Below are 23,978 nucleotides of genomic sequence, written 5' to 3' on the forward strand. Positions count from 1 at the left end.
AAAAACATAGTATAGTAGAGTAATTGAAAGCACTACCAGGAGTAAATGAAAAATACTTCCAAATTTACTGGTCCAGTAGTGGCACATCAGATCAAGTTCAGATACTTTCAGAATTGAGTAGGTTTAATTTCTGTGCAACTGAGGCCTGAAATTTTTTGAAAATCATAAATTTGGGCAAGTTTTACTGGGCAAGCATAATCCTATTTCCCCTTGAAATTCTACCCCAAAGCTTTTATCTTTCTTACCTCTACTTGCTACCAATGTGTATTACTAGTGATATTTAATTTGAACTACTTAATGCAGCTTTACTGGGGTGACAGCCAACTTCAAAGAAAGCTTCTGTAAGCCCAACAAATGCACGGAGCTGAGAAATGGTATTTTTACTGAAGATTAACCTTTTCCTGCAGATGATACTGTATGCCAGACAACAGGGAAAAGCTTGTGGATACTGGTTCATAAGCCTATAACAGAAGTGCAGTGTATTGTAGTTTCAGATGTCTAGAAGAGGTATTTCTCGTAATTTAACTGCTTCTACATTGTGAGGTTTTTTGATCCAGTTGATCATGAGATACATAAGTCAGTCATCAGAGGAATTCCTCCAACTTGTTTCTCAGCCCCATTCTCTGGGAAAAATGAAGTCAGGATTAAAGTTGTGTAATAGGTTAAAATGTTGTAAAAAATATTATTAAGTGCTTTGGAAAATGTTAGTTTTGAAAGTCATAATAGAAGGGTCTTGTCTATGATTAGAGCAGGAACAGCATCCTAAGTAGCAACGTAAAATTCCTGTAACACCCTGCTAATGTAACCCTACATAGAAACTCTCCAAAAATAGGAATTCTGTTCCGTTTTTTAAAAATGTCTTTAAACTGCTGATTTCATGTACCTTCCAAAATAGGGATGTCAGTGGAAGTGAGCATTGCACAAATATTTTTAAGTCATGTCATGTAATTCAGTATCACCAGCATAACTGCGGTAGTTGTGGGGGGACCAATTGGGAACAAATTTCAGGCTCCCAAACTTCTTAGGCCAGCTCTGCATCCTAAGCCAAGATCTTGTGGAACTACATCTTTAGCTTGATATGCCAGACATAATTACTATGGTGAGGGGATACTGGGAACAGATAGCAATCTTGCGCAGTTGTGCATAATAAGTTATGTGTAAATGTTAAATAGTTCTTAAAACTAGAAAGCATAAGAAAGAAGGACTAAGATAATGTGGGAGACTGTAGGGAATTATAACCTTGCAAATAAATCTTGGAAGTTGTAAAGACTTAGGTCATAGTTTCTGGTCAATATTGTGTAGTTTGAAGCAGAGTTATAAGTGATTTTAAATACTAAGTGGGTAAGGCCTAACAATTTTTAAGAATAATAGAAAGTATGAGGAAGAAACTTCATAGGATATCTGTACACTACCTCGTTCACTTTTGAATTTTTAAACTGAAATATGAACTATTGAGAAGCACCTGTACACCACACCAGCAAATACTAGTTTCCACACGTAAATATTCTGAAATTAAATATAGTATGTATGTTTCTGTGAGTAAAAATGTAAATGGGTACGGAATTATAAAAGTGGTCTCATAAGAAGACAAAAATGTCTAGATTAATATACTCTCAAAGATAATTTAAATTATTCCTTTGTATCACTGTTAAGTGATTCTGAATAAATCCTTTTTCCATCACTCTGTTAAAATATAATTGCATTTTTTTAACAAGTGGGGATGGGAAATTTAATTATGGACCCATAAAACCATTTTTGAAAGTTTTTCTCTGTAATATATATATACACCACTAATCCTCTTTTCAAATTAAGGTGTTTTCTAATATTCTCAGCTGACTTTCTGGTTTTTTGACAGTGTGAACAATTTTTGTATATTTTTTTTCTGCTTCAAGATTAAAAAGCTATAAACCCAAAGATGAGGTTTAATATGAGTTTGCACATTTCAGATGTTCTGTTTTCTAAGCAGTTGTGTGAAAATGCAGACATTTCATTAGATGGACTTTTTTGCCTGGGAAGACCCTTCGTCTTCGTGGGCAACTAAAAACAGTAAAAGGAGTACAGGGACCTCTGAGCTGTGTATTTCTTCTGAAGACCTTTAGGATTTAACCTTCATTTGCTTTTTGATCTTAGAATTCTTTATTTTTATGTGGGAAGCATATATGGTTTAGTTCTTCATGTTGGCAGGTGGCAGCAATCCCATAATTATGATCTTGGTTGTATGCTGCCAGTGCACAAAGGGGAACCATGGTAATCCACTCCAGTGTATTTTCAGTAGTTATTACATGTTACTTGTGCTTTTTAGTGTATAATCCTATGTTAATCTCACTGTAGTAATAAAATTACTGAAGTTATGTGAAATGAACATTTTTAACTTTTGCAGAAAGTAACATAAAATCATTAGCTATCATAAAACACTTTGCCATAGATAGTAATAAAAATGTTTAATAATCATGAAGAACACACAATCCTGTCCAGGCTGCCGCTTTTTTTTTTTTTTTTTTTTTTTTTTTCCTAAGGCTTAGCTAATTAATATATAAATTATTTAACCTAAACTTGTCCTTAAAATATGAACATGTCATCATTTACGTTCAGTTTAAAACAGCTTTTAAAAGGAAAACATTTGCAATTATACTTGTTTCTTTAGCCATCTGTGCTGTAAAACTTCTCTTTATCTCTAAATGGAATAAAAATACTAATAATGTGATTCAACTCTTCCCTCAGCTTAGTAAACGTTTAGGTAGTAATTCTCTGTAGTTATTTATGACTGGACTTGAGGCTATTTTCAAGCACTTTAAGACCTTTATTTTTTTTCCCCTCTTGGGGTGGCATAAAAAGGCCCTAAGTCAAAATCCAGTATATCTACAGAGGGCCAAAGTAATTACCTTAAGAAGACAGAATTCAATAGTGCTGTCAGAACAGGAAATCTCCCCTCTGCCCCCAGCCTCCAGGACAGCAAAACAAATGAAGATGACTGTGGACCCAAAAACGAGATCAAAAGTTTTCCCCTGGCTCTGACTATATTGACCTGGATAATCACTGAGGTTCTCAGAGACACTCTGGTGACGACGTGTCCCCTGTTCACTACCCACATTGGCTTTTCTGCCACCATAGGTAGGATCAGTTTGGGATTAATTCCTATCGGATGTAAGTGGAACACAAATAAATAAACTGTTCATCTAAGTTATCACAGTATTATATACAGAAAGTGATTTCTGCTATCCAGACTATTGTGTTTTCAATCAGATTGAAGAGTCTAACTTTTCAAGGAGAATCTGTCAAACAGGTAGAGGATATGTCCGCATTAACATGATAATGAACAATTTTGTCCACTCCAAACTGGCAGCAATATTTCATACCTCTGTGAAAAACATTGAGTATACGATGACATCTGGGATCTGAGTTCATAGATGATAGATAGATTAGAAAAAGCTGATAATAACAAAATAATTATTCATTTTTAATGTCTGTTTTATGTACACTTTTTCCTGAAAGGTTCTATAGTATCCCAAAATAACATGTTTCTGTAGCATGCTGCCCATTCATATTAATGTTTGAGACAGATATTAATGAATTTATTCATGAGAGCATATGTGTCAATTCTGTAGACAGTGAAATGACATGCAATGGTGTTGTGGCTATCATGATTAAGTATCATCTCTGAAAACTGTTTCCTTTCAGTGCTGATATTTGCCCAGTGTTTATGCTGTGGATAGTCAATTGTAAAGATCAGACTGGAAGCAATTTCTTTGATGTTTTTAAAAGTAGGAAATAATTTGTTACCTAGCTGAATGTCAGCTTGCCTAGAGTAAATTAAAATGTTATAGCATGGAGACTGGCAATTATTGCCAATTGTAACTTGAATGGCAAGCTTCCATATTAGTATTCCTGGCAAGGCTTTTTTTCCCTGTCTTTGCAACATGTAGCTGTTGTTCCATTGTAGCTGTTGTTCCATTGTATCTGTTTGAATTGGGAGAGGTGAGTAAGGTGATCAATCAGATGTAGTAAAAAAATCCTGCTAATATGACTTTTTCTTAAGTTTTATCTTTTTAAAAATATTTCCCAATCTCCTTTTCCTTTTGGCATATTTCAGTCATTTTGTCTATGGGCTAAATTCTACTGTGATTGAATTTATTGATAAAGCTGTCTTAAATTCATTGGAAGCAAGACGGATTTCTGAAGAGGCGGCTATCTTTGTAGACAGCTATGAATATTATCCCTGTCTAATGAGACCAAGGCCTTCATGCTCTGATATGCTTAGTTTCCAGGGTTGAATGTGCAGAGCCTGTGCCTGAATGTGGATCTGCTGCACAGCTGTATAAACCATGGTATGGCATAGGGCCATTATTAAATTTACTGTACGCTTCTGTGGTTCCTGGCAATGCAGTCTTGTCTACTGAGAAGCCATCAAAATAAGCTCCTCAGGCAAAACATCTATTAAACTTTTTTCTTTAAATAAAAAAAAAATTCTGCTAATTTGCCACAATTTATGTTTGCTTTGTGGTTCTGCAGCCGAGCCTGTCAATGAAACTGTGCTAATCATTAGGAAGTTAGTGCTTATATGCATTCAGACATCCTACAACTACCACTCCATAACTAAAACAATATTCTAAGAGGATTTGGTTTTGTTTTTTCCTGCATGGTTAGAGTCTTACAGCATATGATTTTGCACTCTTTTCTCTCCTTAAAAATCCTTGAGTATTTTGTTTGACGAAATAACTATTCTTACAGTGTACTTTTTTCTTCTATATGTTTTTTTCTTTTATAATGACAGAAAATGGATGTCTTACAGATAAAATTACATACTGCATACTATTGTGTCCTGTCTCAAAGATTTAAGCCCTGTAATCTTTTAAAAATTGATCATTAGTCACTTATCTTTCATAATGTTACCATTGGCTAAAAATTTGGAAAACAGTTAAAAGAAAAAAAAAAAAAAGAATAGGAGGCAGTAGGTAGCACTTTGTGGGAAGACCATTAGAAATGAGTAGGGAGTGGGTAGGAGAAGCAGATCTTATAATAGGTTTCAAGACCCCAGATATCCAAGATGGAAAAAGAACTATTCACCTGTTTTTAAATATTGGGTCGTTTTTTTTTCCGTTTTGGAGATATACAGAAGCCTGTGCACCCTCTGTGAATCTTGTTATCTCAGGCAAAAGGTGCATCTCATTTCAGATTTTGGATAAGCCACTTCCATTCCATTGTATTCCTTCACACTTGAGATCTGTGTCTTGTCTTGCTCATCTGAGAAGCTTAATGCTACAAAGTTAATAAACCATTTTAATTGCCATTTTGGAGAGGGTGGTGCTTCCTGTTGATATTTTCGTATTAGTTTGAAAATAGATAAATTCTCACATCAGGTGACCATGCAAGTGCAGGGCTGAGATTATATCTGTCCCATGCAGCAAAGTTTGTTCAGATAGCCAGAATTTTCAGGTGACTTGATTAGTCAAATTCATATCAATAGCTAGAATTTGTTCTGGTGGGGTTTTTTTTTATTGTGAGAGAGTGCACTATCATGTGCAGTGAAGAGTAAGACACAGTTTGTGTTATTAGTATCCTGCTCTTTTCCTAATTGTTTCTAAATCCTAGAAAGATGCTGAGAGTTACTTTTGCTATCAGAGGCCAGGAAAACTTACTTTTTAAAGAAATACCTCTAGCTAGCTAAGCCATTTCAGGCTCTATCACAACATAATCTATTTTACATTATTCTGCTCTGTTTTTTTTTTTTCACGTTTTGAACTCAGTGTCATAATTAGACAAGACACTTTATCACTTTATTATATTGGGATAAACCTATGATTCTTTTCATCCACTTTTCACTACTGGCCAGATACCAGATGCTTCTGATGAGAGCTTAAAAGCTGTGTGTACCTATTGGAAATATCGGAATTTAAAAGCTCTTTTTACATTTATTCCTGGGAAGCTTTTGTTTCTTAAGCAGTGAGCTATCTAAAGAAAGATATGTGAGGTAAGGGTATGTAGTCTCAGTTATTCTAATTTCACATTTTGGTGAGGGGGCTGAGGGGAGGAACACTGCTGTGTTTTGCAGTCTTTGTCAGAATAATGCCAGACCTTTACATAATTTAATCCTTGTTTCAACTTCCAGTTGATCCTGGTTTTGGGTTTCTAACATAACAAAGGTTGATGCTTTACTTTAGCTGCAAAAGTTCTGGATATTTTAATTAAATGCTGTTTCTGTTAAGCATTTTAGCATTTAGCAGTATTGACTCTGTGCTGAAATTTCAGTTTGCTTAGAATTCAGCAGCTATGATTATAAGAGTACAATTGCAGCCTTAGTGCTCTCTGGTAAGGATCGGAAAATTGCTTAGACTGAAATCATTTGCAAATTTCTGCACATCAAGGGGTTGCCTGCCATGTTTCTGCTTTTCACAAATGTGGATCTCTCACAGCGGGAATGCACACGGGCAATTGCTCTCCAAGAGGTGCTTTACTCTCAAATTTGATTTCCCTAGTTTGAGGCAGTTGCATGTTAGTTCCAGGTGCCTGTTGTGGACAGCTACATCTGACCAGCTACAGCATCATTTTAGGTAATTTTGCATCCTTGTGAAACTTGTTAAAAGCCATTTTAGAGAGCCATTCCATGCTTTCCAAGCAGGACTGCTTGCTGAGCTGGTTAGGAAGAACATGTTTGTATGTATCTCTAGAAGATGGATTGGAAACAACCGAAAGACCAAACCAGCAGGATGCTGGGAAAGGAACAAAGAGATGACAATATATATGGTGTCCCTACCTAGACACAAGTGACTCCTGGGGAGATCAAAGGATGCTGCTGCTTTCAGGCAGCTTTCTCTAAACTGAGGGAAGAATATAAATTGAAAAGTGCAGACATGTGCTCTGATGTGAGGTTACTGAAACCAGCCTTTAACCTTTGTAGTTTAAGTCTCATGACTTGCGGAGCAGTTTCTCATGGCTACATTCACATGAGAAAGAATAACTGCTTCTCCTTCCTTTTATCTTTCCTTTCTTCCACTTAGTTTTAAAAAGACAACCAACTGAGAAAAAAAAACCTCACACTCTGTCTTTATTACCAATATATTCTAGACCTTAGTGTTAAAATCTAAGGTAATAAGTTTGAGAACAACCTAGGGGAAAAAGGAGAAAGCACCTGCTTCTAGGAGAGTTTCTCTGACTGGTTGGTTGTTTTTCATAAGAGACATCAACCAAAGTACTCACCACAGAAGGTCATTGCCACAAAGAAAAGGAGCCAACTTCCGTAACTTAAAGGATGCCACAGAGAGCAAATTGTAAAAATAAACTAGTTTCCAAAGGGGTCCTGATCATACAAATGCTGAAATAAGGTGATTTGTTCTTGCAGTGTCTCTGTGCTCCATAGGGCAGCGCTTGTTGCCACAGCGTCTTCTGATTTCATTACTGCTACATGACGTTTCTGCTTGGGTTTGGAACATGTGAATGTACCCATCCGAATGTGTTCTTTTAGAACAGATCATAACCTAGTACTTTTTCAGACCTCCTGCGTCCACCCATGAACATGAAATAGATAATAGCTCTGAAGTAGCAGATGAAGGAAAAGAAATAATGAATGTACTTTAGGTGTTGGTATAGCAAACTAGAGAAGTTGCATAGATGCTTCAGGTTTTCACAGTTTCACAAATAGTACTTATTGCGCAGTGAAGGCTGAGGCAGCCTGACATGCACAAAGCTTTCTTTATTCCAGGGACGTGTAGCTGCCGACATACATCTACATCCATTTCACCTTAGGTAAAAAACAGGCAGAGAGAGAGAGAAAGGAAAATTTTCTAGTGGCCAGCTGGGAAGAGAAGTGGTGGGTACCCTATGTGAGCATCCTCTCCTGGGTGTCCTGTGCCACACAGCAGGGAATCACAATAATGTTGACAACCGTGAGCATTTTTTTGCTTAGTCAGACAATACCTTTCATCCATACCTGCTCAATCTTCTTGCTGGTCTTTGACAACACTCCTGCCAGTTGGACTCTGACTGGAATTTGCTCAATTAGAGTGTAAATGTTGTACACTAATTGACTGCTAAGCCTTGTGCACATCTGTTATTTGGTAACTTTTATCAGATATTAGAATGACTGTTATTCACTTACCTTGCTAGTGCTAATGTAGACTCATCTAGCAGTCTACAAGCTCACAAGAGGATGAGGTGGTGGTGGGAATCTTAGTGCAGAGCTAGAAACTGAAGCTACAGGGCAACAGGGTGAGGAGACAGAGCAGAAACAGTATGATTTAGACACTGAAAAGAATCACTGTCTTGAGGACTATGACAGAAAAATGGTTTAAAGTGCACAGTACAAGGCTGCAAAGGCATGGTTGGGAGACCAGGCGAAGCCACAACCACAGTGTATCCTCAGGGTGTGTAGGTGGAAAGGTGAAGTGAAAAGGCAGGCTGAAATGGGAGGCCTTCAGTGATACATGAGTTAATGCACACTGCCACGTCCTGTTTCTGGACGTGTCCAAAAGCACTTTAGTTTGACAGCACAGAGCGGATAGCCACCTATTCCAGACAGCGATGTGGCACAAGTACTCCCAAGCACATGCCATAGTAGCACTTAAACAACTGTGTGGTCTCTTTCCTTCTTGCCACTACATGTCTGAGAAGATACAAATATAAGTTTCTCTCTAAGGAGTCCTTATCAGATACATCCCCAACTATCTAACTTAAGATGTTAAAGAAATCAGCTGATGTTCACACACTCTGGAGAAAATGAACACATTCTTCCTTTCTTTTTGGCTTTCTTAGAAGCATTTTTGTAAAGATCTGAAGTATAACTCCCGAGATCTACAATATTCATAAGGAATATTTTTTATGGAAATTCAAATAGTGCAAACCTGCAATCTTTAATCTACTTTATCTTTTTGTTAGTAGATAGATAAGAGGTAAGACAAATGGGAAAACAACCCTGTATAGGAAATCTGAGAAGACTATTGCAATCACTCAAATTACTCGGAATCACTCGTCACTCAAAGTAAGAGTTTGCCATTTAGAGAAGGCATCAATCTGAATAAGAAATTACAGTAATTAAGGGTGAACATGGCTGTGAGGTATTTCTCGGAGTAAAAACAATGAAGTTTGTTCTGAAACAACTTTGCCATGGAAAAACAATACCAAAAAACAAGCCAACCCTGCTAACTGGATTATATTTGGAAACTCCTGAGGCATTCTGTTTTGCTGTGTAGTACAGTTTTTCTGTGTTTCCTTCCAGGTTGTTAATTAGCTGCTGATTGGGCTGAGAAATCACCTGAGATTTTTTTTTTTTCTAAATTGGAGTTCAAGGAAGAGTTAATCTAAACTGTCAAGTCTAAAGCTGGCAAACTTGGAGAAAACTTACAGCTCAGACCATATCTGATGCACAAACTTGCTCATCTTAGATGTGCAACAGCTAACAGCAGCAACTCACATTCCACTGTAATAGTTCTGTGACAAGTTCCTTACATGGTACAGTTAATTTGTGGGTGAGCAAATCCTGCATAAAAATAAGTAGTAGATTCTGCAGGTTAGATGAGTTTCTGTTCCAATGAACTTTAGCTCCCTAACTCTTTTACATTATTTTGAAGTTGTGCTTAACTTGCTCAAATGTGCTTGTGACTGTAACCAAAGCAGAAACATGCAAGTCCTAATCTCAGTGGTGTAAATGTTTCTTTTTGACCAGTTAGTTTTCAGGTATCCTTAACTGCTCTTTGGGTTATAGTCATCTGCCAAATCTGGACTGCTTCTTGGAAGAGCTGTCTTACTGCTTTTTGATTTTTGTCAAATTTAATTAATTCATTCATATAGCCAATGTGTATCTTAAATAATATTACATCATTATCTTCCTTCCTTTGCTTATTATTTTAATGAAACAATTTGCGTCTTGAATGACCTTGCTAGTTTGACAGCTGTAAATAGCTATGAAAATAAGAAATTTTTTATTAAAAACTGGGGTCACAATTATATTTTGTTCTGAAGTATTTTTCTAAACCTTATTCTTTTTTTTTAATACAAATTTTATTATATTTGAGGCTATGTCTAGGTTTAAAATAAATGTCTCTCTCTCCATTAAGCTTAAATCCTACTTTTTTAAAAATGAATTGCATATCTGACTGTAGGCAGTTAAGGTTGAAATTTTTTGTCAAGGTCCTCCTAGCTGGGTAAAATTTACTTCTGAGGAGCCCTCATTTTCATGAATACGAAACAGGATTAAGCCTCTATGGTTTAGCTTTCTTTCATGTAGACAGAATTTAGAACTTGACATGGATCTGAGCCTCCAGAATGCCCAGCCTATATAGAAACCTGTAGTTCCACATATTTCGAAGATACTTCCATGTGTTTAATTATCTTTCTTCTAATTACGTAGTGCTGTTTGTGTTTTCTGCTTTGTGCCTAACCTAAAAAAAAAACAAAAACAAACAACCAAAACACAACACTGATGCCTTATTTATTACTAATTTATTCTGAGTCTGAAGACACCTTGTGTATGTCATGACAGCTTTACCTCTATCTCCCTTCTGGTTTCCTGTATATAAACTGGGCCTGTCTGTAGTGATTGTTAACTTAGATGAATCTGACAGAGTTATATTTAACGCTGACCAAACCCTGATCAGTCACATCTAGCACTACCTTTTGACCTTTATATACTTTGCATTTCTGCACGGATACTCAAGTGCATTTTTACTCTGTATTTTATAGGCTTTTGACCAGATTATCTCTGATTAGCCGTTTTGTATGAGAAAGCTCTTCCTTTCTTTTCTATATTTATTACCTATTTAACTATGAAAGCATAATAACAAAGGCTTGGTTAAACTCCAGCACTGCCTTTGCAGGGATCCTTTGGTTTATTTTGGAGGTCAGAACCTCTCAGCTTCTGTTTCTCCATAATAATTTATGCCAAAGGAGTGTTAGGAGAATTTTAATTCTTAAACATCTATAAAGCCTTGAACCACAAGGCACCTCGGCATATGCTTAGAACATCTGGCTGAAAATGAGGATTTATAAATCCTACAGAGAAAGTTTCTGTAGAACAGATTACACAACAAGCTCTATGGAGAAGGAAAAAAGGGATGGACAAGGTGGAAATAAAGGGAGAGAAAAGGAACAGCAAGTATAGAAGATTAAAGAAAAGGCAGATAATAGAAGGATAGTTGCTGATAAGGAACAGGTACCTAAAAGCTATTATTCAGTAAATGAAAATTCTAAAACAAAGAACACAAGTCTAGGACAAAAAGGAGGGAACAGATTAGCCCTTTGTTATAATTAAATATTTGCTTTATGTTAGTAAAGGGAATTAAAATAGTTAAACTCATAGCTTTCAGTAGATTATTCATCATTGTGATTGACAAATATTTATTTCCTGTGGAGATGTATTAATATTCTTTTGAAAAAGTTCAGGAAACAAATGTAGCTATGACTTTAGTTGGTTGTAGGTAGAAAATAACTGTATTTTTTGCTTATCCAAATATAGACTTTCCAAGCTCTTGAAGTAAGTACTAAAAACATTATCACCAGGGTTTAAAACAAATAAACAAAAGGATATTAATTATGTGTGTAAAGTTTCATGTTATAAAAAAGTATTTCTAGTTTTCTGGACATATTGCCCTAGGAAAACATGCATGAAATGTTTTAATTCCTGCTGCTCACCCCTGAAATGGTATAGTAACTGTAAGGATAGAAAATGTGAAAGGCCTCAATTGCTTCTTTAAAACTCATTATAGAAGATTCAGGCTGAGTAGCCTTTCTAGTTTTCATCCAACAGTTTCCTTATGATATCTATGCCTTGGAGCATTTATTCTCTTTAAAATTAAAGTAAAGAAAAAAGAGAACTACCATCTATTTCTTTGTCAAAGCAAGACAGCTCCATTATTTATTAATTTTTAATTCCTCTGTTACATTTACTGAGATTTAAAGCTATATCAAATGTTCCATGCTGTTATCATTTAATAGCAAAAAAAAATGAAGAAAACCAGCATTTAGTGTTTTCTAGTAATTTGAAAATTATCTATAATACTAATTCTTTTCAATAACTAAATAAATATAAAGGAAATGTCATAGTCATTAAATATCTATGCACATCTGGCATTATACCTCAGTAGCATGTAAAGCCTGCTGCACATGAAGCGATGTACTGTTAACGTGTTTCTGGATGACTATGAATGTGGCTTTATTCCTAGCACAGGTCAGAAACTGCATTTGGAACATATGTCTAGTGCAGAATGAATAATGTGAGACAAAAGGTAACACCCAGTAGGATGGGGAGAATGCTGGTTTTGTGTGATTGACTTTTGAAGATCCAGAAGGTGACACTCAAGGTGTCCATTGAATAGGAAGGAGAAAGTGACTGTTAACTATATTAGAATTCATACAGCGTGAAAGGTTATCTGAAGCATTTAGTAAATACAGGAAAAAAAAAAAAACTTGGTCTAGAACCATCAGTTCACTTCTTTGTAGCTTTTTTCTTCCCTTCTTTCTGTCTTGTTTGCAAACACTTTGAGTACAAAGTACAGTATAGATTGAAAGACTGTGAATATATTGTCAACAGGTACTGAGAAATCACAGCTTTGGATATAGTATTTTTTTCTTAGCCTTTGTAGATAGATAGATAGTACTTAGAAGGGCAAAATGGTAGGAGTTTGAAGCTGTATTCAGGTGAATCAGCAGTGATTCACCAGTAAGTGATGACCAGTAAAATATCCATTGATAGTGCATTATGAAAGAAGTTCCTAGTAATGTTAATGATACAAGAACTATGATTGTCTTTCAGAATGTCATCTCTGATGAGAATAGCTGTTGATGCCTTCTAAATTAAAGCTAATGCTTTAATTCAATAAAAAACAGCCTGAAGGTGGCTGTACTTTGAAATCAGATTATTTTTAGATTTTTTCAGATGTTCAAACACTTCATTGCAGTTTTCTTATGGTGAACATCAACATTTACTTGCAGTATATAGTTTGCCTTTTCAGCTGGGAAGGTTCACGCAACAGTTAGCACCATATATATGACACTTTCTGAATTCCGCAATTTAGAATGTCAAGGAATCTCATTCAGTTCTACAAATAATAAGAAAAAATTCCTTATCACCACAATACCTGGAGTTATATAGGCAAATTTATCATTTTGGAATAATACTGTGATGTGCACCTTAATATTTTCTGCTGAAGTATTATGTTTCTAATTTGTCTGTGGGATGTTTAGTACTCTCATTTAGGTCTATAAAAAATTGTTTAAACACTATAATGAATTTTCTGAAAATAAAAGATGGTTTTGGAAATAATAGTACTTTGATTCCTGTAGGGGATTTAGAAAGTATTGGGAGAAGTAAAATTTATCTTTTTTTTTTTTTGTTATGCTGATAGAACTACTCATATTTGTTGCTTAGGAAAGAGTCAGTAGAATTCAAATAGAAGAAATGTCTTTCTAAAGAATACTATGAAATGAGCAAGAATGAAGTTATGAAAAAGTCTAGACCTGTGGCGCTTTATTTATGAATGCAGACTCTTTAGGATGTTCAAAGGCATAGTAAGTTGTGAGAACGAACATTGTCATTATAGAGCAGATTTTGTCAGCTGCTGCGTGAAAGCAAATGTCTATTGCTAGCTGGCATCCCTATCATGACTACGCATTCGTTTAAGAATCTACCTGTGGAGAGCCACAATTACTGAATTGCATCTGTGCAAGGAAATCTTGTTTCCATGTGCTTTATGTCAGAACTGGTTCTTGGCTACAAGTCCTAAGTTATTGAATTTTACTTCTGTAGCATTTAGGAGTTCACTGGCAAGTTTTTGAAGTACCCTTTGCTGAATACAATTCTTTTGGACAACCATTCTTCTGTTTGAAAGCCGAGAGTCAAATGGTGGTGCATATATATATTGCATATATTATTGTCAGTGCCAAATGAATTACCTATGCCATAAATATATTTTGCTGTATCAGTGGGAAATTCCCACATAAGCTATAAGTATTGTGTCTAGGGATGCTTTGGGATAAGAAGCATCGTATAAATGTACGTCATTATTGTTAAGTTATCTGAATCCCTTGTTCCATGATTGAACATGCTTTAGACTCTGTGGTACCTACCATGTTAGTGGAAAAAGAAAAAGATAAAATCTAAAAAAAGCACAAGGGCATCTGATCTACCCTAACAAGAAAAAGAATTGTTAAGGAAATCATAGTGCTGAGGTCTAAATATTTCACAATTAGGCATTCATTTGGAAAGAGCAGCTGCTCTATATCCTTCACATACTATTTTGCTTATGTTGTTTACTGATTACAAAACACAGAATATACTTTTATTGACTATGTTTTCCCCCACAGTCTTCCAGGAGTGTAATAATGAATATTCACATTAAGAAACAGCTTCAAGGTTCTAGCACCAGCAGCAGCTGTGCTTCTTACAATGTCTGCAGTCACTTGGGTTGACTAGATGTAAATAATTTACATGTGCTGGATATAGCAGCCCTTTTAGATCTCCATATATTTATGCTAATACATAAGTTAGATTTTGCTGGCAAGCACTCTGTTGATCAAATTGAAACAAAAAGTAGGTTGTAGTTGTTCAGGGACTAGTCTCCCAGTTGCCCTGAACAACTGCCATGTGCAGTACAGAAGCCATCATAGATAAGAGTTGAATCTCAAGATCTCTGAGGAATATTTTAAAGCTAATTATCACCATCAAGAAAGTCCTTGAGGTCAGAAGGCACTGAAGTTCTCTACAGAGTTTGTCTGGTTACCTATTGCTTCAGAATTTATTAATATTCAAACATATCAAGGAGCAGACAGTAAGCTCTTTTGATATACAATAGCAAAATTGTTCCCTCACATTCTTTCATTAATGATATAAAGCTGTAGCAAGTACAGGAAAAAATACTTTTTCCTTCAGTATCTACTGTGGAAGTTTTGCATCTCATGACAGAACCTTAAGTTTATAGTTACAGTCTATAGATCTGCATGCAATGCCATGGACGATCAGACTGATTACACAAAAGTATAGAGAGGCTCTGTCTATTTGAGCTGTGAACTCACACACCTATGCCTATGAATGTATCTTTTGTGTAGATGAAAAGCAGCATGTGCAAGTAAAAAAAAACGTATTCCCCTAGCTATCTGTTAAGGCACACAGGTGATCCATTTGCACATATACATAGAGACTGTTCTTTAGGAAAAATTCCTGTACTAGCTTTGAGATTTGATCAAAAAAGTTAATTGCTAGATGCATATGATTTACCTAGTTGTCATTTTGCTTTTCTGCTTTATTTTAAAGGATGTCCTCTATTTACCCCTGTTGGCAGTTCTTTTGGATTATGGAAGTGCCAAACAGGATTGAACTCGATACCACTATATAAGGACATAGACAATCAAGAAACTCCCAGTGTAGAAAATTATGTTGCAAAGTAATATCCAATGGAAGATGCATTATTTTTTTTTAATTTTAGAACAGTACAGAAAAGATAAGTAGAATTTCTGGTGTGATGTATGCTCTGCAGCTTTCTAGCAGGAAATCATCTGTGCTTTTTTGCTTCATTTTAAGTTTCCATCAACCAACAAATATGCATTTCAGTATTCTCTTTGATTAGTCACTGTAATTAGCTTTTCCTGTACATATACTTCTTTTTTTTTTTTGTAATCTGAAAGGAAAAACACATTTCTCATCTTTATTGCCCAGAATAGTTGTGAGGACATTCAGATGTCATTGCTTTGTGCTATAGCACCTAGGCAAACACTTAGCAATTGCTTTTGCTGGAGGGATATTACTGTCTGGCTAATGGTTGCTCAAAGTTAGATGTATTCGTGATACAAAAACATATGCCCACTTCATTGAAAATTAAAAATATCAAAGCAAGCTCTACAGATGATAAGTCTTTGCCTCATTTCAGTCTATCTTTTCCTAAACCAGCCAGTATCTTTGCTACAGGCTCACAGCACCCCTTAGATGTATATCAGAAACATGGGGAGGTGCAGAGAATTGACATTTTACTTACAGAACAGAAGTTAGTGGACTAGTTAGTGGCATTTCAATAGCTTATGGTGAATAACAGAGTGCCAGTATTCTAACAAGTGAGCTTATGATACAGTCTGTGTCACAAGGGAACATGTGTTCAAAAAGAGGAGGATTCAGTGACTAGAGCATTTATTTGTGGGTTTTTTTCTATGTTAAACAAAAATGCTTGGCTTTTATACAGGAGAAAGAGACAACACCAAAAAGTGTTGAAAAAGAGTACAAAAATATCTGTTTAGCAGCATTTTAGAGATACTTGTATGTATTCCTGAGGATGTATATTGAGGGAATTGACTATTCAGAACATGTGTTAAAATATTGAGCTGAGAATGAAATTTGAAACATTTGATATCTGGTACAGTTTGGTCTTTCCAAAGGAAAATCCTTGCTCTTTAGGAATATTTTTATAAGCCTTTGGAATGGTCCTCTTAGAGCTTAGGAAGTAATAAGTATTACATGCACAGGTGAATCATTCCAAATGGGCAGAGAAATCACTTTAGGCCTTCCTTTATTTTTTAATAGAGGGGGAGAAAGAAAGAGAGAGAGAGAAATAGATATACTTGTGGACCTAAACATGTTTATAGATACCTAGTGCGATTTTCAGAAGAACCTAACTCCTATTGGTTTTAATAATCAGTATTTAAATATTTCTGAAAATCCTACTTATCTTTCTTAATTTACCTTTAGACTTATATTTGACTATCAAAATTGGCTTGTTGAATAACATTTCCAAGGTTTATGTGGCTCAGGTGCTTGCATCCTGTTGTATTTTGCGTTAGTGTTTAAACCACCTGAGACTGAGGTGATAATAAATGGATTTATGAGCCTGAATGAAAGGTGTGACTGCAATTTGTATAAATATATCCAGCTGGCATTAAACAAATTTATGAGGTTATTGTTAAGCCCTGTAGGTGTCAAGGCTTTTGAGTCAAACCTGTATTTATGTGTGGACCCATGTAAGCTGTTCGGTCCAGTCTGAAGCATGCTTTGCCACATGTATATTGATATCACAAGACAGACTCGCTCAAGAGTCTCTGTCTTGCTGCACTTGCAATTTTTGACAGCAGTGTAGGCATAGCGTAAGTTCTGAATGCTACACAAAATGTTAAGTTTTTAATTCTTAAAGAAAGTGAATCATTGAATGGTAATTCCCGGACAATTGCTGTAATTATTATTAGTGCAGATCATATGCATACTATCAACACATATCCTACAGTATTTTCCTGATTAAAGCTTTCCAGCTTGTACTACTGTTTTCATCTTTCCCCTTCAGTAAAGTTCTAATGTCAGGCTTATCTCAAGTTTCATCTGTCTCTATTTTTGCAATGATTTGCTTTCTCCTATGCAGAACAACTACTTTTTTTCCGCTTTTTCTTGGTAATTTTTTGTAATCATAGTTGCATATTTAAATTCTTAGATTCTCCAACCGCATTCCACTAAGCAATACATTCTTATAAATAATGAATTCTGCTTTCCATTCGCCATATAAAATGTTGTGTTTCTTACTACAAATCACTTGAAAACAGACATTTATGCTGAAATGAATCTCCGTGGGAAAGTAGGTCATAGGTAATTTTTAGACATGAAAGGTCCAATGACAAAATTTGTGAATTAATATGTTATTAAAGAGGTACTTGAAGTGTAAAATTCTGGAACACTTCCATGTTGCGAGATTGCTTCCTTATCCTTGGTTGTCTGTTGTGAATTAGTCTGTCGGTTTCATAGATTTCCATTAGGAAATTTCCTGAAAAATGTTTAGAACAAGAGAACAGTCTAACCTAAAGTGTCAGTAATTTCATGGTGAGTTATGTGTCTTGAATATAATAGTTCAGCACCACTCAGTTGACATGGTTCATTAGTTATCATCAAGCCACCAGATCATCTTTGTGCAGAAGCCCAAAATGCTCTAAATATGCACATGCAGTGCAATTATGAGGTAATCAAAATAAAGTTTAACAATTTCGAAGTTAAATTGAAAATAGATGGTCCTTTCAAAGCCTTAGATTGAAGGGAGACAACCATATGTGAATCAAATACAGCAGTGCTGAATTATCTTGTTCAGTGTCTCTGCTTTCTAAATAACAGACAAGGTAACTGTACAGAATGATTCCTTTGAAGGATCTGACAAGCATGATTTATGGCATAGCCCAAAACACATTCTTTGCTTGAATATTCAGTCAAAAAGCTTCATTTTCCCCAAGTCTAATATTGTGGAATTAGATCTAAATTGTTTCTTAACTTGGAAAGTCACAGGAGGGAGAATATAAATTACACTCTTACAAAAATATACAAGAGATTTAAATTGGAAAATTGCTATTTTGGAATGCAAGACAGCAAACTGCAATTAATCACTGATCTTCCTCTCATCAGACTTCACAGCAAAGCTTCAAGAAACATAATACAGTTTTTTAAAAGGCTCATTTAAAAACCTTTCTCAAATACTATAAACATCTGGGAAAAAAGGGATATCCTTGTTTAGAATATATCATTCAATGAGTTAATATTTGAGAATCTGAAACTAATTCAGTTTGCATAAAGCCTCCAAATTTTTAAAAAGCTCAACTCATGGAATTATTTTTAGAGTCAGGCTTTTATGAAAGTTCTCTGTAATCTCCACTGCAAGGAGAAAGTGATAAACTGGAATATTAAACTCAACAAAACAGGTGTTTCTGATTTTCTGTAGGTTTTAAAGGATGGCTTGTATTGTTCCTAAAGCACCTAATATCAGAGTAGCATCCTAATCAACATTGCAAGAATAGGCTTTTTCAAAGAGGTTAGAGAGGTTACGGAGTATCAGAGAGTGCGAGCGGGAGACTGACTGGTGGAGTGACTCTCTGCGAGAAAGACGCAGAGATTGCACCCCCCGGACCAAGGGAGTAGTGGACCCTCTCCCTTGCCATAGTCAAGCGGAGAGGGACTGCTTGAGAGGAGAGGAGGGATGGCAGCAGGTCCCAGGTTGGCGTCGCAGGCAACCCCCATCCTGACCTACCTCGGTTCCCCAGGTCCCTCTGTGTAAAAGGTTTGAAGCCCTGAAACCGGAGGGAGAGGCAAGTGAGGATGATGTGGGAACGCCGCCTCCTAGCTTGCATAAGGTGAGGCAGTCGGATCCATGCTTGAAGACTGCCTCCTCCAAAAAAGAAAGAAGGGTGATAGTTGTAGGTGACTCCCTTCTGAGAGGGACAGAGGGCCCAATATGCTGGCCTGACCCTACCCGTAGGGAGGTGTGCTGCCTTCCTGGGGCCTGGGTCAGAGACATAACCCGGAAACTCCCACAGCTGGTTAGGCCCACTGATTATTTTCCAATCCTCATAGTTCAAGTGGGCAGTGATGAAATTGCACAGAGAAGCCTACGAACTATGAAAAGAGATTTCAGGAGCTCAAGTGATCTTCTGTTCTATGCCTTCAGGGTCAGCAAGCGGCACGGAGTGGGCTTGGAAAGTTCCATTAACGAATAATTGGCTTAGAGGCTGGTGTCGAGAGAGAAACTTTGGGTTCTTTGATTATGGGGCAGTTTACTCAGCCCCTGGCCTGTCTTCTGTTTGTGGAACCCACCTTTCTCACAGGGGGCAAAGAATACTAGCACAGGAACTGGCGGGGCTTATCGACAGATCTTTAAACTAGCTACGAAGGGGGAAGGGGAGAAAACAAGGCCCTCAAGGGAAGAGCCCAGGGGAACGGTGCTCGATCTGGGGCTGAGGCAGCTGTCTCGGCTGAAGTGCATCTACACCAATGCGCGCAGCATGAGCAACAAGCAGGAAGAGCTGGAAGCGATTGTGCGGCAGGATAACTATGACCTGGTTGCTATTACTGAAGCGTGGTGGGACCACTCCCACGACTGGAGTGCTGTGATGGAAGGCTACAAGCTCTTCAGAAGAGATAGACGAGGAAGGAAGGGTGGTGGTGTGGCCCTTTATATTAAAGACTATTTTGACGTTGAAGAGCTTGGGGTTGGGAATGATACAGTTGAGTGTCTATGAATAAGGATCAGAGGAAAGGCCTGTAGGGGTGACATCGTGGTGGGGGTCTGTTATAGACCGCCTAATCAGGATGAAGAGAAGGACAAGGCATTCTATGAGCAGCTTGAGCGAGTCGCGCAATTGCCAGCACTCATTCTCGTGGGAGACTTCAACTTCCCTGATATATGCTGGGAATATCATACAGCGCAGAGGAAACAGTCCAAAAGGTTCCTAGAGGGTGTGGAAGATAATTTCCTTATGCAGCTGGTACAAGAGCCTACCAGGGGTGGTGCCCTGATTGACCTACTCTTTACTAACAGAGAAGGACTAGTGGGAGACGTGAAGGTTGGGCACTGTCTTGGGCAGAGCGACCATGAAACTGTAGAATTCTCTATTCTTGGAGATGGCAGAAGGATGACTAGCAGAACGGCTATCCTGAACTTCAAGAGGGCGGACTTTGTTCAGGATGCTTGTTGCGAGGGTCCCTTGGGAGTCGCTTCTTAAGGGTAAAGGGGTCCAGAAAGCCTGGACGCTCCTCAAGATGGAGATCTTAAAGGCACAAGAACAGACTGTTCCTGAATGCCGTAAGGCGAGCCGTAGGGGAAGAAGACCAGTATGGATGAACCAGGAACTATTGTTGAGGCTCCGGAAGAAAAAGAGAGTTTATGTCCTCTGGAAGAAGGGACAGGCTACTTGGGGAGATTACAAAGAAGTTTCTAAGGTATGCAGGGAGGAAGTTAGGAAGGCAAAAGCTCAGCATGAACTCAGATTGGCCACTGCAGTAAAAGAGAACAAGAAATCCTTTTACAAATATATCAGTAGTAAGAGAAGAAACAAGGAGAATTTACACCCTTTACTTGATGCAGCAGGGAATGTGACCACTGAGGATAAGGAGAAGGCTGAGGTCCTCAACGCCTTCTTTACTTCTGTCTTTAATAGGCAGATCAGTTATCCTCAGGGCACTTTATGCCCTAATCTGGAAGTCTGGGATGCCAGGCCAAATACACCCCCTGTGGTACAGGTGGAGACAGTTAGAGAGCTCCTCCTGCATCTGGACTGCCACAAGTCCATGGGACCAGACGGGCTCCATCCTAGGGTGCTAAGGGAGTTGGTGGGGGTGATTGCCGAGCCGCTCTCAGCCATCTACCAGCGCTCTTAGAAAGTGCTTGGTGTTGATCTGCCTGAGGGTAGGGAGGCCCTTCAGGGGGATCTGGATAGGCTGGATCACTGGGCTGAGCTGAATGGGATGAGGTTCAACAAGGCCAAGTGTTGGGTCCTGCACTTTGGCCACAATAACCCCATGCAGCGCTATAGGCTCAGAGCGAGTGGCTGGAGGACTGTGAAGAGGAAAGGGACCTGGGGGTGTTGGTTGATGCTCAGCTGAACATGAGCCGACAGTGTGCCCAGGTGGCCAAGAGGGCCAACGGCATCCTGGCCTGCATTAGAAATAGTGTGGCCAGCAGGAGCAGGGAGGTAATCATCCCCCTGTATTCGGCACTGGTGAGGCCGCACCTCGAGTACTGTGTTCAGTTTTGGGCCCCTCACTACAAGAAAGACATTGAAGCCCTGGAACGTGTCCAGAGAAGGGCAACAAAGCTGGTGAGGGGTCTGGAGCACAAGTCTTATGAGGAGTGGCTGAGAGAGTTGAGATTGTTTAGTCTGGAGAAGAGGAGGCTCAGGGGAGATCTCATTGCACTCAATAGCTTCCTGAAGGCAGGTTGTGATGAGCAGGGGTTTGGCCTCTTCTCCCAGGCAACAAGCAGGACCCGAGGAAATGGCCACAAGTTGTACCAGAGGAGGTTTAGATTGGACGTGAGGAAAAACTTTTTCTCCCAAAGAGTGGTCAGGCACTGGAGTGGCCTGCCCAGGGAGGTGGTGGAGTCGCCGTCCCTGGCAGTGTTCAAGAGGCGGCTTGATGAGGAGCTACAAGATATGGTTTAGTAGCTGTGGCAGCAATGGTAGTGGGAAGACGGTTGGACTAGATGATCTTATAGGTCCCATCCAACCATGTGATTCTATGAATTCTATGAATTCTATTAAATGCTTCACACTCTGCTTTGTGTTGCAGAGGTTCCCTATCGAGACTTCCTACCTAGACTAAGTCAGACGTATGTCCTCCATCTAGAACCCTCATCTCCATTTGCTGCAGACTCTTATGACTCAGCTTTTGAATCTCATGAAACAGAATTGCCCACATAATTGTTGGCATAAGCAAATGTTCTCTTTGAGTAACCTGTAGCTGAGAAGCCTTTTTCTAACTCTATGTTCTACAGAAAAGAACCATCTGAAACTTTCTGTGAGGGTGTGTTTGCATTGCTAACTAGGGCTAACTCTTTTTCACATACACCACAGAATTTGTTCTTCCTTAACCTTGTCTGGCTTTCCAACAACATAAAGAAAAAAACAGTGCTTAACAGAAGACAGATTCTACTTTACTTGAAGAAAATAAAACTGTCCAAACAAGTGTATTTTCTATTCATGTGGTTTTAAAAATAAAAATAATTTATCATAATTGTTTGGATTGGTAGATTTTTAAGGATTCTGTGAGAAGGTAGATTAAATACTGCATTGCTGAGTCCTGCACAGCTGTAGACCACAGATACCAGAAGGGACCAGAACCTATTCAGCATATTCCATTGCAATATTCTGGATATTCAGGATTTCAACCATTTCTGAAGGCTAATGGTGAAAAACTGTCATCAGATCATCTGCCAGCCTTTCAGGATAACACACTCTACCTGAAGTCACTTGCAGAAGCATTATTTGGAAGGAATTTATTCTATTTCCACTCCTAAATTTTGAGAAGGAATTTTATTGCTTAAATAGGTAGAAAAAAGGAATCCTGTCTAGATATTTATCCTGTATAATGACTTTTTGCAACTACACTAATCTAATAACTTAAGAGCAAACAGAGAAGTGGCAAGTCAGATACTTATTTTCACTTCTATGTCCCATAAAACTGCCTTGCCTAAAGTCCAACTTTCTGATTTTTACTAAAGCATGTGATTTGAGAGGGGATTCAGCTGCTTATATTTAACTGTCTAAAGTGATTTTCGACATCTGCAGAACCTATTGGATAACTGTGTCTTTCAGGAGTGGCAGCTGGGATTTAGGTGTCTAAAATGCCACTATACATCCATGATTAAGTGCTTGAATTGCTTCCTTAATGTCTTGACTGCTCAGATGTTGTAGGCTCATGGTAGGGACCAGAGGCAAGTCAGGAATAACGCATTGTGTGATTGTACTACAGGAATATCTGTGAGAAAAGATACAACTTGTCATGATATGTATAATGTTTTATATAATATATAAGGACGTTTTCATAACAAAGATAAAAATTTTGATTATTATATTTTTATTTATTTATTGGGGTGTGTATTTTTGGACAACAGTAACAGGACCCAGATGCGAGGCTTTGGAAGATTTTCCAGTAGCAGCAGCTGGCTCCTTGGCAGTCTCCTCAGGCAGTTGTGTTGATGCTTTAGAGTTGCCTCTGGCTCTGTCATGTAACTAGGCAGCTGATGAGCCTCCTTATATGTTTGGATGCCATTTCTGTTAGATATCATTGAAATACCTTTAATTTTAGGAAAGATGTGCAATTTTTTTTCCTACCTGTGCAAGATACATATTTATATATGAGATATATATGTAATATATGAAGATATATGTAATATGATGTATGTATAATATATGTATGTGTAGAACATTAAAATTGTATCTATTTAACAAGAATTTTCTGCTCTAGAAAGTGCTTTGCAGTGAGTAACTGAGTTGTTATGAAAAAGCCTTACAAAACAATCACTGAAGTCCTGCAAAGTAGCTGGAACTAAAAGATTCGGGACTGGTGCTGCCTGAAGCCTCTGCCCACTGATGTAACTTACCAAAAGACATCATTTTCTTTTGTGAATCCAATGTGAATAGTTAGCTTAGCTAGCTACCTCCATTATCCCTGTGTAGATTTACTGTACTTGTCCATTTTAAGGAGTTCTTTATTAGCTGCTGTGCTTTCCATACCTACATACAAAAGTTCACACACATTCAGAAATTACTTA

At 37.7% G+C, this 23,978-nt stretch overlaps 1 protein-coding gene across 18 annotated transcripts in view; it reads left to right on the forward strand.

Moving 5' to 3' along the window:
* The window catches only part of NRXN1 (neurexin 1), a 747,071-nt gene that overhangs the window by 384,136 nt on the left and 338,957 nt on the right, over nt 1–23,978 (forward strand). The window lies entirely within an intron of this gene.

The sequence above is a fragment of the Chlamydotis macqueenii genome, chromosome 3, assembly GCF_036417535.1.
Source record: "Chlamydotis macqueenii isolate bChlMac1 chromosome 3, bChlMac1.mat, whole genome shotgun sequence".
Classification (NCBI taxonomy): domain Eukaryota; kingdom Metazoa; phylum Chordata; class Aves; order Otidiformes; family Otididae; genus Chlamydotis; species Chlamydotis macqueenii.